Raw genomic sequence first — 17,856 nt, 5'->3', positions numbered from 1 at the left:
GAAGAAAATGGCAACCCTCTCCAGTATTCTTGCCTGGAAAATTCCAAGGACAGAGGAGAGTGGCAAGCTACAGTCCATGGGGTCGCAAGAGTCCAACATGACTTAGCAACTAAACCACCACCACCAAGCATCATATCATGGTAAAGAATCCTGAGGTCACTACTTTTGAGGACTAGTATTCCAAAGAAAGAGACAGGCCATGCTGGCTTTCTGGATATTGTAGCAACAAAGACTAAGAGGGTGACAACATCTCCTGGTGAATGTTGAGATATGTAAGTTGTGAGGAAAAAATGTCACTGCTAAAAGATCTGCTGGGGAGTCCTTGGCATCTGGGGACAGATAAGTTATAGTTAGAGCAATCAGGTGATGGGCAGGTACAGAGAAGTAGTAAAGGTTTTGGGAAATTTTGCTGGGGAGGTCAGATAAGGGAGGTCATGGCACTCTTTTCAAGAATTTTCTTAGTTAGCTATGACTAGGTGGTAATGATCTTCTTGTGAGATTAACAGTGGTGTCTCGTGTATTTATATCATAGTAATCCAAGTCTATGCCCCAACCAGTAATGCTGAAGAAGCTGAAGTTGAATGGTTCTTTGAAGACCTACAAGATCTTTTAGAACTAACACATGAAAAAGATATCCTTTTCATTATAGGGGACTGGAACACAAAAGGAAGAAGTTAAGAAACACCTAAAGTAATGGGCAAATTTGGCCTTGGAGTACAGAATGAAACAGGGCAAAGACTAGTAAAGTTTTGCCAAGAGAACACACTGATCATAGAAAACAGCCTCTACCAATAGCACAAGAGAAGACTCTACACATGAACATCACCAGACAGTCAAGACCAAAATCAGATTGATTATGTTTTTTTGCAGCCAAAAATGGAGAAGTTCTATACAGTCAGCAAAAATAAGACTGGGAGCTGACTGTGGCTCAGATCATGAACTTCTTATTACCAAATGCAGACTTAAATTGAAGAAAGTAGGGAAAACTACTAGACTACGTATGACCTAAATCAAATTCCAAGTGAAAAGGAATGCAAAAAAGCAAAATGATTGTCTGAGGAGGCCTTACAAATAGCTGTGAAAAGAAGAAAGGCAAAAAACAAAGGAGAAAAGGAAAGATATACCCATTTGAATAAAGAGTTCCAAAGAATAGCAAAGAGATAATAAAGCATTCCTCAGTGATCAGTGCAAAGAAATAGAGGAAAATAATAGAATGGGAAAGACTAGAGATCTCTTCAAGAAAGTTAGAGATACCAGGGGAACATTTCATGCAAAGATGGGCTCAATAAAGGACAAAAATTGTACAGAAAACAGAAGCAGAAGATATTAAGAAGAGGTGGGAAGAATACACAGAAGAACTGTACAAAAAAGATCTTCACGACCCAGATAACCATGATGGTGTGATCACTCACCTAGAGCCAGACATCCTGGAATGTGAAGTCAAGTGGGCCTAAGGAAGCATCACTACAAACAAAGCTAGTAGAGGTGACGGAATTCCAGTTGAGCTTTTTGAAATCCTAAAAGATGATGCTGTGAAAGTGCTGCACTCAATGTGCCATCAAATTTGGAAAACTCAGCAGTGGCCACAGGATTGGAAAAGGTCAGTTTTCATTTCAATCTCAAAGAAAGGCAATGCCAAAGAATATTCAAACTACCACACTGTTGCTCTCATCTCACACACTAGCAAAGTAATGCTCAAAATTTTCCAAGCCAGGCTTCAACAGTATGTGAACCATGAAATTCCAGCTGTTCAAGCTGGTTTTAGAAAAGGCAGAGGAACCAGAGATCAAATTGCCAACATCCATTGAATCTTCAAAAAAGCAAGAGAGTTCCAGAAAAATATCTACTTCTGCTTTATTGACTGTGCCAAAGCCTTTGACTGTGTGGATCACAATGAACTGTGGAGAATCCTTCAAAAGATGGGAATGCCAGACCACCTGACTTGCCTCTTGAGAAATCTGTATTCAGGTCAGGAAGCAACAGTTAGAACTGGTCATGGAACAACAGACTGGTACCAAATAGGTAAAGGAGTATGTCAAGGCTGTATATTGTCACCCTGCTTATTTAAATTCTATGCAAAGTACATCATGAGAAACGCTGGGATGGATGAAGCACAAGCTGGAATCACAATTTCTGAGAGAAATACCAATAACCTCAGATAAGCAGATGGCACCACCCTTGTGGCAGAAAGTGAAGAAGAACTAAAGAGCTTCTTGCTGAAAGTTAAAGAGGAGATTGAAAAAGTTGACTTAAAGATCAACATTCAGAAAACTAAGACCATGGCATCTGGTCCCATTACTTCATAGCAAATATATGGGGAAGCAGTGGCAGACTTTATTTTGGGGGGCTCCAAAATCACTGCAGATGGTGAATACAACCATGAAATTAAAATACAGTTAGTCCTTGGAAGGAAAGTTATGACCAACCTCGACAGCATATTAAAAGCAGAATCATTACTTTGCCAACAAAGGTCTGCCTAGCAAGGTTATCGTTTTTCCAGTAGTCATGTATGGACATCAGAGTTGGACTATAAAGGAAGATGAACACCAAGGAATTGCTACTTTTGAACTGTGGTGTTGGAGAAGACTCTTGAGAGTCACTTGGACTGCAACGAGATCCAACCAGTCCATCCTAAAGGAAATCAGTCCTGAGTGTCCATTGGAAGGACTGATGTTGAAGCTGAAACTCCAATACTTTGGCCACCTGATGTGAAGAGCCGACTCATTGGAAAAGACCCTGATGCTGGGAAAGATTGAGGTGGAAGGAGAAGGGGACGATGGAGGTTGAGATGGTTGGATAGCATCACCAACTCAATGGACATGAGTTTGGGTAAACTCTGGGAGTTGGTGATGGACAGGGAGGCCTGGCGTGCTGCAATCCATGGGGTTGCAGAGTCAGACATGACTGAGCAACTGAACTGAACTGAAGTTGGGTATTCACAGGAAAAAGTTTATCATGCTTAGAATAAAAGACTCAGTGGCCTCTCTTAATTCACATAGTAGGTATTTCTAATCTTCTAAATGGAAATTAAATGTGTATATTTATGGTTACTAAAATTTATTTAAACAATATTACCTTTACTTGAACATTTTCTTAGGTTTAGGAAAAAATAAATGCCACCAATGTCCCATCTATTATAGAACACCAGGATGAATTTGAGACATGTACCATAAATTTGAGACTTCCATGTGGTTCAGTGGTGAAGAATCTGCCTGCCAAAGCTGGAGATGCAGCTTCAGTTCCTGGGTAGGGAAGATCCCCTGGAGAAACAAATGGCAACCTACTCAAGTATTCTTGCCTGGGAAATCTCATGGACAGAGGAGCCTGGTGGGCTACAGTCCATGGGATTGCAAGAGAGTCAGGCATGAGTTAGCAACTAAACAAGAACAAATCACAGATTTACACCATAGCATTTGGAGAACAGGTGTTCTTTCTTAAGTACAGAATAATTAGTGTTCAGTTCAGTCACTCAGTCATGTCTGACTCTTTGCGACCCCCTGAACCTCAGCATGCCAGGCCTCCCTGTCCATCACCAACTCCCGGAGTTTACTCAAACTCATGTCCATTGAGTCAGTGATGCCATCAACCATCTCTTCCTCTGTTGTCCCTTTCTCCTACCCTCAATCTTTCCCAGCATCAGGGTCTTTTCAAATGAGTCAGCTCTTCGCATCAGATGGCCAAAATATTGGAGTTTCAGCTTCAACATCAGTCCTTCCAATGAACACCCAGGGCTGATCTCCTTTAGGATGGACTGGTTGGATCTCTTTGCAGTCCAAGGGACTCTCAAGAGTCTTCTCCAACACCACAGTTCAAAAGCATCAAATCTTCCTCATTCAGTTTTCTTTATAGTCCAACTCTCACATCCATACATGACTACTGGAAAAACCATAGCCTTGACTAGATAGAGCTTTGTGGACAAGGTAATGTCTCTGCTTTTTAATATGCTGTCAAGGTTGGTGATAACTTTCCTTCCAAGGAGTAAGCGTCTTTTAATTTCATGGCTGCAATCACCATCTGCAGTGATTTTGGAGCCCCCCAAAATAAAGTCAGCCACTGCTTACACTGTTTCCCTATCTATTTGCCATGAAGTGATGGGACCAGTTGCCATGATCTTAGTTTTCTGAATGTTGAGCTTTAAGCCAACTTTTTCACTATCCTCTTTTACTTTCATCAAGAGGCTCTTTAGTTCTTCACTTTCTGCCTTAATGGCAGTGTCATCTGCATATCTGAGGTTATGGATATTTCTCCTGGCAATCTTGATTCTAGCTTGTGCTTTCTCCAGCCCAACATTTCCCATGATGTACTCTGCATATAAGTTAAATAAGCAGGGTGAGAATATACCGTCTTGACCTACTCTTTTCCTATCTGGAATCAGAATAAGTAGTGTATGAGCTGTTAAAAGGTAAATTGAGGCACATTATAATTTTTCAAAAGTTTATTTGAATGTGCATATATTTCAGCCCAGTAGTTTCAAATAAAATGTGATAGGGTCACTCCAGTAACAGGAGCTTGGAGAGGATTTTTATAGAAAACACATGAAAGCAAAGCAAAGAAAGTTATTTGATTGTCTATAGCTTAAGGTGACCCCCTACTTGGGAGAACCTCCTTGACTGTTTATAATTGATTGCCACTGTTTCATTTTCTTGGATTTAAGTGCATTGACTCTGGCTTAGAGTTTGTTTTGCTTAGGTAGGTTACCAAGGAATTAGAGCCACTTCAGCGTAATGACCTCCTTGTTTAAATGCTTATAATGATGGGCATGAGTTTGAGCAAATTTCAGGATATAGTGGAGGAAAGGGAAGCCTCGCATGCTGCAGTCAATGGGGTCGCAGAGTTGAAAACAACTTAGCAACTGAATGACAATAGCATATCACTAATGTTAAAAATAATACAAACATAAAGTTTTACCATTATAATTGGTTGAGGATTTCATTCAAAGATTAAATATGACACACCTTCAATAACTGTATAATCTATGTACTAAACACTATACAATGTGTTTCACATATTTTATTAATAAATCACAGGTTAACATCTGAGCCAAATAAGTTTTATCCAGATATGGATGATATGTTAATACAAATGGTCTATTTTTATTGACACAGTTATACATTTATTTATTTATTTTACCCACAAGAATCAGTATTTACTTTGATTTTATTTTTGTTTTACTTTATTCTTTATAAATATATTGCTTTATTAAGCTTGGTGGGCATTGACACTTTGAAAATAATGACATTAAATGTATTAAATCATGTAGAATATATTATTAAATAATCATTTTATTAAGCACCTCATAATATCTTCATTTTAGAGCAATCTTAGGTTTACAGTAAAATTGAACAGAAAGTTCAGAGATTTCCTGTCCATTCCTTGTACCACCTCATGCATAGCCTCCTCCGTGGTCAACATTCCCTGCTTGAGTGATTCTTTTGTTTCAATTGATGAACTTATATTGATATTATCAATCAAAGTCCATTGTTATGTTAGGAACTGCCCTTAGTGTGGTCCCTAAATAACTTTTTTGGGGTTGGACAAATGTATAATAATATATATCCATCATTATAATATCACAAAGAGGAATTTCACTGCCCTAAAACCTCTTAATATTTTTTTTTGTACAAAATAATATGTTTATGCATTTTGTCTCATTAGTATAATTCCACTTTACTGTGTTTTCACCCTCCAAAAATAAAACAATTTAAAAGATTAACATGCCTTTTCACAGTGGGTAGAGACACATTCAGAAGACCTTGTTGTGTATCTCACCATCATTGAAAATATTTCTTCCCCTATAGGAGTAGTTAACTCAAAAGAGGGAATAGATGGTGGGAGAGACATAAACAGAATAGAATTGATTTGTGCAGGATTGCACCTGGGCAAATCATACCTTTGACCCTGTCTTGGAGAATAGGAGAAAGGAGTTCCAGGAAACATTCTTTCTCTTTCTTGTTTCCTGTCACAGCATTATTAATCATCTTTTAAACCCATAAATTAACTCCAGCCAGTCTTAGAAAGATGATCTTTATCTTGTAACTTAGCCCATGTAAATGTCACCAGATCAAAATCATGCTCATAATCACTCTATAAAATTATAAAGTCTGGGTCTTTACTCTGAAAGCCCTTTTCACTTGTCAAGGTGATAGGTGACCTGATTAATTAAAGTTAGGTCTTTAGGATAAAGGCTTCTGACTACCTTCATTGCTTTAAGCCTTGATTTAATACCTGTCAACTTTAAAAAATCAGTTTTCTGTATCAAACAAAATGTTAGAGATATATCTGCAAATAATGTTAAAGCTGGTATAAAGTATATGTGATTGAATTGTAAAAATTAGAAATATTTTTTGAGATGTTGAATAAAAATCTGGCTAGTGTAAACCACATTTTTTATGTCAATTTAAATTATGTCACAATAAGTTTCTGGGTCTAACAATAAATTAAAAATCATCTTTCCCAAATAAGGGGAGAATTTGTTTTGTTTTTCTTTAGGGAAATGGAAATAATCTTTTATCATGTAAGACCCTCAACTGATGGATCAAGAAAACTCGAATCTATTTAAGAAAATTGAAATTTTAAAACTTTATGCATATTTTCAGGTTTTCTTTTAATATCCAAGATTTAAAATCATTTTATGTCTCTTTAATGACCCCTAAAACTGAAGGAGTAAACAGATGCCATGAAACAATATGCTGTGTAAGCTGACTTTTGCAGCCACAAAATGGAAACACTTGAACTCCTTTTTTTTTTTTTTTTAATTTTACTATGTTTTATAGAAATGTTTGTGGTAAATTAAGAGGTGGCATTCTGTTGGAGAAAACATATCAACATCAAGCTCTTTACTCACCATGAGACTATTTATTTGTTTGTTCATTTGTTTTTGTTAATGTTGTGATTTCCTAGATAAACATATGGTATCTACTTCCTCTCTTTAGACTTTCAGTGTCTTTATTACATAGATGTGATAAAGGCCTTGCTGCAAAGAGTGTCTGAAAACTAAGCAAGAGAAGATGAAAATTTCAGTGTTTTAATACTCCCTGTTTTTTACTCTTTAAACAGGATTTGGTTAATACTTCTAGTTCACTTCCCATAAAGTTTTTTTTTAAAAAAAAGTACTTTTCAAGATAGAATCCAGAATTATTTTGTTACAGCTGAAATAACAATTCATTTAACTGGCAATTTGAAGTCTGGTTATGTCAGAAAAGATAGATGATTAGGAAATATATATTAATCTAAAACAAACCCTATTTGAGGGCTAAATCCTAAGTAATCCATTATGTAGTAATCCATCTTGTACAGTTAGATTTTCCTTTCTCTGCAATTCCACAGAACTGGGCTAGCTTTTTTTCTCAGTATCATAGTTGTCCATTTGCCAGGAACCCTTCACATTATACTGTTCCTCTAGGTCATGAGTTGTGTCTTATTCTTTGTAGACATTCCAGTGCCTGGATAGTGAATGATTGAATAAATAAAGATATGAAAACACAAGTAAATAACATCAGTAAGAAAGATTTGAAATATAACTTGGGATACATGATTATTCAAGTGTAAAATAATGTATTTAAAATGATAAATTAAAAAAATATATTATATAAATAGTGAAATGAATTGTGTATAATTTTTTTCTAGATACTGAGTTATGGGAGTTGAAAGGAATTAATACTTATTGGACTATTTGTTAGGCTTCTTGGATGATCTAATCAGTCAAAGAAGGAATGGGGAAGGGAGAGAGAATATAAGGATGGGTAATCAAATTTTATCAATCAAGGTTGAATTTTAACCATAGAAACCTATCTAGCTTGTGCATTCAAATAAAGCTGAAAATCAGTTTTCTGCCTTGTAACTTTGGACTTTTTGTTTCCACACTTAACCTTAATCAATTCAAAGAATTAATGGTTGTGAATTGTGGTGCTGGAGAAGACTCTTGGGAGTCCCTTGGACAGCAAGGATATAAAACCAGTCAATCCTAAAAGAAATCAACCCTGAATATTCATTGGAAGGACTAATCCTGAAGCTGAACCTCCAACAGTTTGGCCACCCGATGCAAAGAGCACACTCATTGGGCAGAAGAAGATGAGATGATTGGATGGCATCACTGACTCATTGGACATGTATCTGAGCAAACTCTAGAGATAGTGAAGGGTAGGGAAGCCTGGAGTGCTGTAGTTAATAGAGTTTCAAAGAGTTGAACACAACTTAGTGACCAAACAACAACCACCTTTATTTATTTGAACAAGCTTTGAAAAGTTTGCAAAATATAAATAACATCAGAAAAATATTAGGGCTTCCAAGATGAGTCAGTGAATAAAGAATCTGCCTGAAATGCAGGAGATGCAGAAATATATTATATATAGGATTTTGACATCAGATAGAGGAAGCTATGTACAACTACCAGAAGCTGGACTTACAGAAGAGAAAGCTCAGGATTAGGACCAGAATAGAACCTAATAGAATAAGTCAAATATTTTCAAATATTAAAATTTGCATTAAATGCATGAGGCATTTCTCTAGTATCTTACAGTTCCAAACTAGGTATTGACCAACCACACAGGTGAACAGATAGGTGGCCCTGGTGCTCCTGATGGAAGCTTCCAGGGAGAGGTGATCAATTGCCTTTTTCTTGCAGGCCTCACAGTCCAACCTCCTGGGGATTGTCACATTCCATTGGGAAGTCTGGGATGGCTGCGTGGTCTGCAAGTCAGGCAGTGACAGACACAGAATGTCCGCAGGTTTTGTCTGCCTCTGACTTCCCAGGGTGCGCCTTCTGGACCAGGTTGGGAGGGTTTGGCCTCTGGGGGGAAAAGATTGGCCCAGTGAGAGACATAGCTGATTTCGTCTCAGAACATGACATTCTGGATAGTCCATTCAGGGGTCCTGATCCCTCGCTTCCTTTCGAGGTCAATAACTCCTCTGGACTCCATCTCTAAGCCATTCAAGGATTCACATTACCCAACTTACCTGGGGTCTCAGGACACATGTTAAGGGTCTATAGCTCTACTCTCTAGCCACAAGACTGGCTGCATGACTCCCCAAACTTACTGAAGGAATTCAGAATAACGTTGGTTCTCACTGACACGAGCCTGTCTTTGGGCACCAGGAACAGAAATTCAGTCATGTGGGTAGCATGGGGCCTGGATGTGGATGGATGGTCTGCAGCAGTGACCGTGGAGTCTTTCTCAGATAGCAGGAGCTGACATTGTTTCCAAACTTGGAACAACCTACCTGACCTGTGCCTCCTTGGCACCTGAGGCCACCCTGTCTGTGGCTGCCTGCCTCCCCAGCTCCTACTCCTAAGTCAGCTGCTCTTAGTAGCACCTGATGTCCTACTCAAGTTTTGTGATCAGCTGCTTGTCAACTGTCAAAAAGTCCTTGATTTCATCTCAGTAATCCCACATTGCCTCCCTGAGATAGTGCATGTGTTCCCAGAGAGCTGGGATCTTGTTCTTCTCTAGGGCATACTTCAGGGAGATGATAATTGGAATAATATCCTCTAGGAAATTGCTCCTTTGAACTTGAGGCAAGCTCCTTCTGCACCTCCTACATGAACACTTTGGCTTGGGACAGGTCCTCCTCCTCCACAAACTGGTCCTTTTCTGGTTTAGCCCTCAATGCCTGCAGCCTGATCTCCTTCAAATGGAGCACCCAAGCATGTCTGAGAGGAGTTTTCTGTCTTCTGTGTCCACAGGAGGTCACCGTCAGCAAAGAACGCCAGGGTGTAGCTGAAGATTCTGGAAGTGATGCTGAACCCCTGTTCATCAGTGAAATAGTGTTCCAGGAAAGACTTTTAGATTTTCATCTACTTTTCCTTGTCCGTATCCCCTTTCAGGGAGAATACCACTTCTCTCTCTCCACCTGGGGGAACCTATTGAAACTTTTGTGCTTCTCAAAGTTGTTGAAGTGGAAAATGCACACAATGAGGTGCTGGAAAAATATGTTTGGGTTCCTCTTCAGGAGCAATGGGCCAGACAGACCGCCCTGGTGCTGGTGACCTCTGGGTTCAGGTCTACTAGTGTGCTAATGAAACAGAGGAACAGGCAGCACTTTCACTTCACGAAGTCCTCCTGTAGGGGGCGGGTGAACAAAAGTAGTGTCTGCTTCTGGAAGAAAGGATTCAGGTCCTTCAGATGTGTGCGGATGCTGGGGATGTACTTGTTCATCGGGGCTGTGCAGTGGACACAGAGCTCACATGGGATGATGCTGTTGAGGACATTCCTGCCTATGCCCACCTTCTAGCCCCTCTTTCAGGTTCACACGAGGCATGCCCTCTGTGATCAGAGGACAAGCCATCTTCATCTTGGGAAAGCTGTGCTTACAGCACAAGGACCTTGCCAAGAAGAGTGTCCCCATCCTGGTGTGAGAGCTGGAGGTGGGCATAGACAGGAGCTCTCATTGTCCGTCACGGCCAGGATAACACCCTCTAGCCAGGCCTTCTGTAGATGGACACACCAGGATGGGGCCATCAGCAGCACGGTAGAGATTGCAAAGCCTGCTTGCCGACAGATATGGTGATATCAAAACACTGATTATGCAGGACAGGCAGCTTGTCTCTCATACACAACATGGCACAGTGTTTCAAGATATTCACTAAGAACTGGACTGCAGATTTCCTGACGTTGGTCTTCTCATCACTAACGCTGTTCCTCAGCATCATCATGAAATCCTCTTCTGTTGAATTTTTCTGAGAACTCTTTGGTGGCTCTCTACTCCTGAAACTGCAGGAGTGTTATCCAGAAATGCCAAAATGCTGTCCAATGGGGACGTGCCAGAGGACTCTAGGCCATGTGTGAAACTGGACATAGCCTTGCTGTGGACCATTGGGTCCTTGTCTATACAGAGGGCTAGTAAGATTTCCTGGACCAAGAACTTATGCTTCAGGAACTTCTCATGCTCCAGGGGAAGTGGGTCATCAACCTCTTGTTCAGATAATTCCAGAAGAGCCAAGGCCACATCCAGAGTGAAACCTGGTATGAGATCTTGGCATTTGGTGCTAATTCGTAAAGTCAGGCCATGAAAGAAGCATATTCCACACAAGGATGCTTGTTGAGCAGCTGGCCCAGAGAATGAACCACATAGGTTTCAGTTCAGTTCAGTTGCTCAGTCATGTCTGACTCTTTGTGATTCTATGGACCATAGCATGCCAGCCTTCCCTGTCCATCATCGAGACTCAGAGCTTGCTCAAACTCATGTCCATCAAGTCAGTGATGCCATCCATCCATATCATCCTCTGTTGTCCCCTTCTCCTCCTGTCTTCAATCATTCCCGCATCAGGGTCTTTTCCAGTGAGCTAGTTCTTGGCACAGGTGGCCAAAGTATTGGAGTTTCAGCTTCAGCATCAGTCCTTCCAATGAATATTCAGGACTGATTTCCTTTAGGATGGACTGGTTGGATCTCCTTGCAGTCCAAAGGACTCTCAAGAGTCTTCTCCAACACCACAGTTCAAAAGCATCAATTTTTCAGTGCTCAGCCTTCTTTATGGTCCAACTCTCACATCCATACATGACTACTAGAAAAACCATAGCTTTGACTAGATGGACCTTTGTCGGCAATGTAATGTCACTGCTTTTTAATATGCTGTCTACGTTGGTCTAGCTTTTCTTCCAAGGAGTAAGTGTCTTTTAATTTCATGGCTGCAGTCACCATCTGCAGTTATTTTGGAGCCCAAGAAAATAAAGTCTATCATTGTTTCTATTGTTTCCCTATCTATTTGCCATGAAGTGATGGGACCGGATGCCATGATCTTAGTTTTTTGAATGTTGAGCTTTAAACCAGCTTGTTCACTCTCCTCTTTCACTTTCATCAAGAAGCTCTTTAGTTCCTCTTTGATTTCTGCCATAAGGGTGGTGTTATCTGCATATCTGAGATTATTGATATTTCTCCCGGCAATCTTGATTCCAACTTGTCCTTCATCCCAGCCTGGCATTTCGCATGAAGTTCTCTGCATAGAAGTTAAATAAGCAGGGTGACAATATACAGCCTTGACGCACTCCTTTCCCAATTTGAAACCAGTCTGCTGTTCCATGTCCAGTTCTAACTGTTGCTTCTTGACCTGTATACAGATTTATCAAGAGGCAGGTCAGTTGGTCTGGTATTCCCATCTCTTGAAGGATTTTCCACAGTTTACTATGATCCACACAGCCAAAGACTTTGGTCTAGTTAGTAAAGCAGAAGTAGATGTTTTGCTGGAACTCTTGCTTTTTTGATGATCCAATGGATGTTGGTGCTTTGATTTCTTGTCTCTATGCCTTTTCTAAATCCAGCTTGAACATCTGGAAGTTCTTGGTTCACATACTTTCGAAGACTTGCTTGGAGAATTTTGAGCATTACTTTGCTAGTGTGTGAGATGAGTGCAATTTTGATAAGTTTGATATTCGGATTTATTGAACAGCTTGCCACAGATGTGTTGTAGCAGAATTCAAAGGACTAGATGTATATATAGTTTATCTTAGTTCATCTAGAACTTACAAGCTGGATGACCAGGTTTCTACTGCTGACAACTGGAGGCATGATGGCAAGGGGGCTGTGATGGCAGCCTTTGCCCACTTGTCTCATTAATATTATATAGAGTATTTGATGGAAAATACATCTGAGAATCTTGTTTCCTTCTCTGTGTAGAGGGGAGCAAAGCAAATACAACCCATGATAGGCCAGTTCTGGTATATATTTTGCTTCATAGAGATTTCCAGCTTGTGTAACATGAAATTCATGAAGAACTGGTTCAAAACTAGCTAATGCAACAAAGACTTTCTACTCAATTATGTATACACTCTGGATTCTCTTTTAGGGAGAACTTGGAAAGAAGTCTTGAAAAGCTCTTCAAACATGAGAGGTGGCATTTAGAATTTGACAACGGTCTTCAGAAGAAGAAAAAAAAAATCTCTTCACCTCCTGTGTCTCTTCATCCTCTTCTTCTTTAGTAACCTCATCCATCCTCATTACCTCTTTGCTGCAGGGCTTCCCTCTTCCTTCTCTTCTTTGGGTTGGCCTCAGTGTTCTTTGGTTCCTCTTTTTTCTTTTCTCATCCAAGCTGGGTTGTTGAGGCCACTCCTCTTTAGAATCTGACCATATTTGTCAAACAGCAGTGGGTGGAAAACTTGATTGAATTACCCTGTTTGCTACTTCCAGAACAAGAAGATATAGCCCAGCAGTGTGAAGGCTGAAAAATCCCTGCTGTTAAGCATTGTCATTTTTCTTAACCACCTGATGAATGAAGTGATGAAACATGGCCATCAGCATATGGTGGAAAATTCTGTTCTCCCTGAAGATCCAAATGCTCTTGTTCTAAGGAGATTGGCTTGCCTTTTTGGAAGTCTTTGGTCTTCTGCCCATGTTCAAAAGGTGTTCTGTAGGAGCCATTCCATATGCAGATGGACTTCTGATGTATTTGCAGGGAGGGATGTGCTCTTCCTGTCCTATTCCTCTGCCATCTTGGAAGTTCTTCTGGACTTGTTTTTTCTAAAGTAATCTCTATTATTTTATGTAATAGGGTCACAAGGCAGCCTGCATTCGCTTATCTATTTCTTGTAAGATAGTCAGAAACATGAACTTGTTCTTCCTTCTTTTTAATTAACATTATAATTCTTGGTATAAAGGATAATGCAACTTTCCTGAACCTATTATATTAAACATTCTCATGGTTTTAATCTGTCATTAAAGGATTACATTAGAAGATAGCTGGTAGGAAACACACTGAGGAAAAAAGTTGTTTTTAAGTAAATTCTAGAGACCCTCTGCTGCTGATGTTTGATCCTTGGAATACTGGACTAATATTAGTGTGGAATAAGTTATTCCTGGAATACTTGGAATAACAATTACTGTGGAATACTGCATAGTAATTGTTAAAGCTTATTGAGCATAATCCAAGGATAGTTTTATGCTCTGTAATGACCAAAATGGGAAGGAAATCCACTAAAGAAGGGATATGTGTATATGTATAGTTGATTCACTTTGCTGTACAGCCAAAATTAGCACAACATTGTAGAGCAATTATGCTCCAATTAAAATATATATGTATAAACAGATCACTTTTGATAAATTAATACAATGAAACATAGTTGTTATAAATTTATGAATGAAAAAAGTATTACTTTTATATCCTAGCTTTGTTACTTGCATATTATTTGGAGAAAATAACTATGTTTTTCAAAAATAATGCCAATTTATAAGATAAAGCTAGTTTTTGCTTAAGTCATTACATTATCATAAGATTTATTTCAGAAAAGATACATAAAATGCCTATGGATCATGTGGAGGCGTACAACCCACAATGCCTGGCTCAGATTAAATGTTCTATCAATAGTATGCATGTACTCACCCACTTAAGTGTCTAGAGATGTTAAGTCATTGGCCCAAATCATATATCTCGTATGTTACACTTTTAACCCATATCAGATAATAAAGTCCTCTTCTGTCTCTGTAGACTGTTTTCCACTATTCTCCACAGGCTTCTGTAATATATGAATTTGAAAATTAGCAATCCTGAAAATGAAATTTAGGCAAGTTCTCTATCTCTTAGCAACAGGGATTTTTCTAGCACCTCAGGTTATTACAGGTTATATAAGAATGATATATAATATTTGTCTCTTACAAAGAATGAAAGTTCTCAGCAGTTTATATACTCTAGTAGTTGCTTGTACTTTCTGCTTGTTTTATTTTTATGATTCTTAAATTATTATTATTGACCAAGTAGGAAGGCAATTATCAAAAGTAGTTGTGTCTTCTTAGAAGGAACACTTTAAAATGCTCCTTTTAAAGAAACAATTGCAATTTTAAATTCTCAGATGACTCATCCATTGTCTCTTTTACTTCTATTTAATAGGGGGAGGAGAGAGGTTTTATTTTTTTCTTCTTAGAGAATTTTTTCAGGATTTTAATTCGTTCAGCATTTCAATTTGTTCAGTATTCCTGTGAACAAAGTGTTGGAGTTGGGATACAAGAAGGTAGAGAAACTATATCAAGTTCCCAGATTATAAACACCACCTATACAATAAAGAAAAAGGAACATTGGTGTTACATTTTATTCATTTTTTATCCCAGGTGGTAATTCTGCATTGCTGTATAATTAAAACTTCCTAATCAGAGTTCAGTTATGCAGTTAGTATATTCTTACCATTGCCTTTTTCATCACCAAAAAATGACTGTTCATAAATTTAAAGACTCAAATTTAAAGACTCAATTATCACATGAACAGTAGGAAGAAATAAACTTAATATACAGCTCATCTATTATTATAAGATAGACATTGCTTCTATAATGCAGTGTAAGTCAAACCAACTAATCTTATTTACTAAAGCAATAGTAACTTGATTTGCATTGTCAGATAAGACACCTACAAACACCAGGTAAAAGACAGTACATATACAAAAAAATGGAATTATAATCTAACATCAAGGGACTCTTCTTTAAAAATATTACTTGGATAATCAAGAGTTTTTGACTTCATCTTTAACATTTCTATTAGTATGAACTTACAAATAGATATATTTCAACAAAATAATTTAAGAAGATAAGACAAATGAAAGAATAAATCAATTAACTATATGTTCAACCCCATTAATAATTTTCAATAAGTGATTTACAGTTCATTTAATACCACTGGGGCATAGTAAAACCACAGGTTTTCTGATGTGTTTTTGTTGCTGACAATCTGCTAAATATTCTCAGAGGTTTGCAAATTCCTAATCCATGGTCAACATTTTGTTGGTGAAGTTTATTGTCTTGTAACTGGCAGCAATTTTTTCTAATTCCATTTGTTTACACAAAGCCTAGCTGTCTGACTACAGAGGATACTCAAAATCTTCCGTCTATAATTTTTTATGTCTGAACACAATTATTCAGCTTACAGAAATATGATGAATCTCCTAAATGCCTAAAATATAACTAAGTAGCAAAGCAAGTTTGATGTCTGGGACCATGAAAACAGCTGATTTTATACTGTTTCCTGCTACATTCTGTTCTTTCAGTTTTAAATAATCTGTTAAAGAGTCTATGGACTGTTCTGTTGGGATTGTCCCTGTGAACTTGAAGCAGAGAAATAGAGACACCATGAACATGGAATACACTGACACTTTTCTTATAAGTCTCTCATTTACTCTAAGATAGGGAATGGAATTTACATTACAGGTAGTATCTGCTATTATACGTGGGTTTCCCAGGCAGTTCACTGATAAAGAATCCACCTGCCAAGCAGGAGACACAGGTTTGATCCCTGGGCCAGGGAGATCCCCTGGGGAAGGGAATGGCAACCACTCTGGTATTCTTTGCCAACAAAGGTTCATCTAGTCAAAGCTGTGGTTTTTCCAGTAGTGATGTATGGAGGTGAGCGTTGGACCACAAAGAAGGCTGAGCACTGAAGAATTAATGCTTTTGAACTGTGGTATTGAAGAAGATTCTTGAAAGCCCCTTAAATAGCAAGTTGATCAAACCAGTCAATCCTAAAGGAAATCAATCCTCAATATTCATTGGAAGGACTGATGCTGGAGCTTCATTACTTTGGCCACCTGATGAGAAGAACTGACTCATGGGAAAGACCCTGATGCTGGAAAAGATCAAAGGCTGGAGGAGAAGGGGTTGACAGAGGATGAGATGGTTGGATGGCATCACCAACTCAATGGACATGAGTTTGAGCAAACTCTGGGAGATGGTGAAGAACAGGGAAGCCTGGCATGCTGCAGTCCACAGGGTCACAAAGAGTCAGACACTACTGAGCGACTGAACAATAACAACCAGTATTCTTGCTGGGGAAATGCTATGGACAGAGGAGCCTGGAGAGCTACAGTTCTTGGGGTCTCAAAGAGTTGGACACAATTTAGCAACTAAACAACACATTGTGCCTGATTTTTAATGATAAGTAAGTGGATACATAGAATTATTTAGATAGAAAATTGGATTTGTGTGAGATTTTACCCCAAACCTTGGAGACAGGCATTTCTTTGCTCTGTACTTTACCATATGTTAATATTAATTTTTAAGAATCTCAGATGAAGCATAGTTAATAGCATTATTTCCTTTAACATGAAAATCTAAAGGGTGTGCACCACCCTCAACCCCCTTTCATGCCATGCTACAATTTAGGTAGGAGTTCTGCTTGATTGAACTATATAAAGAGAATTAAACAAAAGAGATTATACATGGATATTTTTGCTGGAAAAAGTGTGGCACTTAAGTTGTTTCTATAATTCTTTTGAATTTTGCCAAATTGATTTATTTATTTTTTAATATAAATTTATTTGTTTTAATTAGAGGCTAATTACTTTACAATATTGTATTGGTTTTGCCATACATTGACATGAATCCGCCACGGGTGTACATGTGTTCCCCCTCCCACCTCCCTTCCGATCCCATCCCTCTGGGTCGTCCCAGTGCACCAGCCCTGAACACCCTGTCTCATGCATCAAACCTGGACTGGCAATTCATTTCACATATGATAATACACATGTTTCAAAGCCATTCTCCCAAATCATCACACCCTCCCCCTCCCCCACAGAGTCCAAAAGACTGTTCTATGCATCTGTGTCTCTGTTGCTGTCTTGCATACAGGGTTATCGTTACCATCTTTCTAAGTTCCATATATATGCATTAGTATACTGTATCGGTGTTTTTCTTTCCGACTTACTTCACTCTGTATAATAGGCTTCAGTTTCATCCACCTCATTAGAACTGATTCAAATGTATTCTTTTTAATGGCTGAGAAATATTCCATTGTGTATATGTACCATAGCTTTCTTATCCATTCGTCTGCTGATGGACATCTAGGTTGCTTCCATGTCCTGGGTATTATAAACAGTGCTGCGATGAACATTGGGGTACATGTGTCTCTTTCAATTCTGGTTTCCTCAGTGTGTACGCCCAGCTGTGGGATTG

General features: G+C 38.7%; 1 pseudogene; it reads right to left on the bottom strand.

Annotated features, from left to right (window-relative positions):
• Nucleotides 1-9,287: 9,287 nt before the first annotated feature.
• On the bottom strand, nt 9,288-15,118 carry LOC122428004 (annotated as a pseudogene).
• Between the last annotated feature and the right edge of the window lie 2,738 nt (nt 15,119-17,856).

Source organism: Cervus canadensis, chromosome 26 (genome assembly GCF_019320065.1).
Source record: "Cervus canadensis isolate Bull #8, Minnesota chromosome 26, ASM1932006v1, whole genome shotgun sequence".
In the NCBI taxonomy this organism is placed as follows: domain Eukaryota; kingdom Metazoa; phylum Chordata; class Mammalia; order Artiodactyla; family Cervidae; genus Cervus; species Cervus canadensis.
Note: the sequence above shows the minus strand (reverse complement) of the source record. Positions and strands in the feature narration are given on the sequence as shown.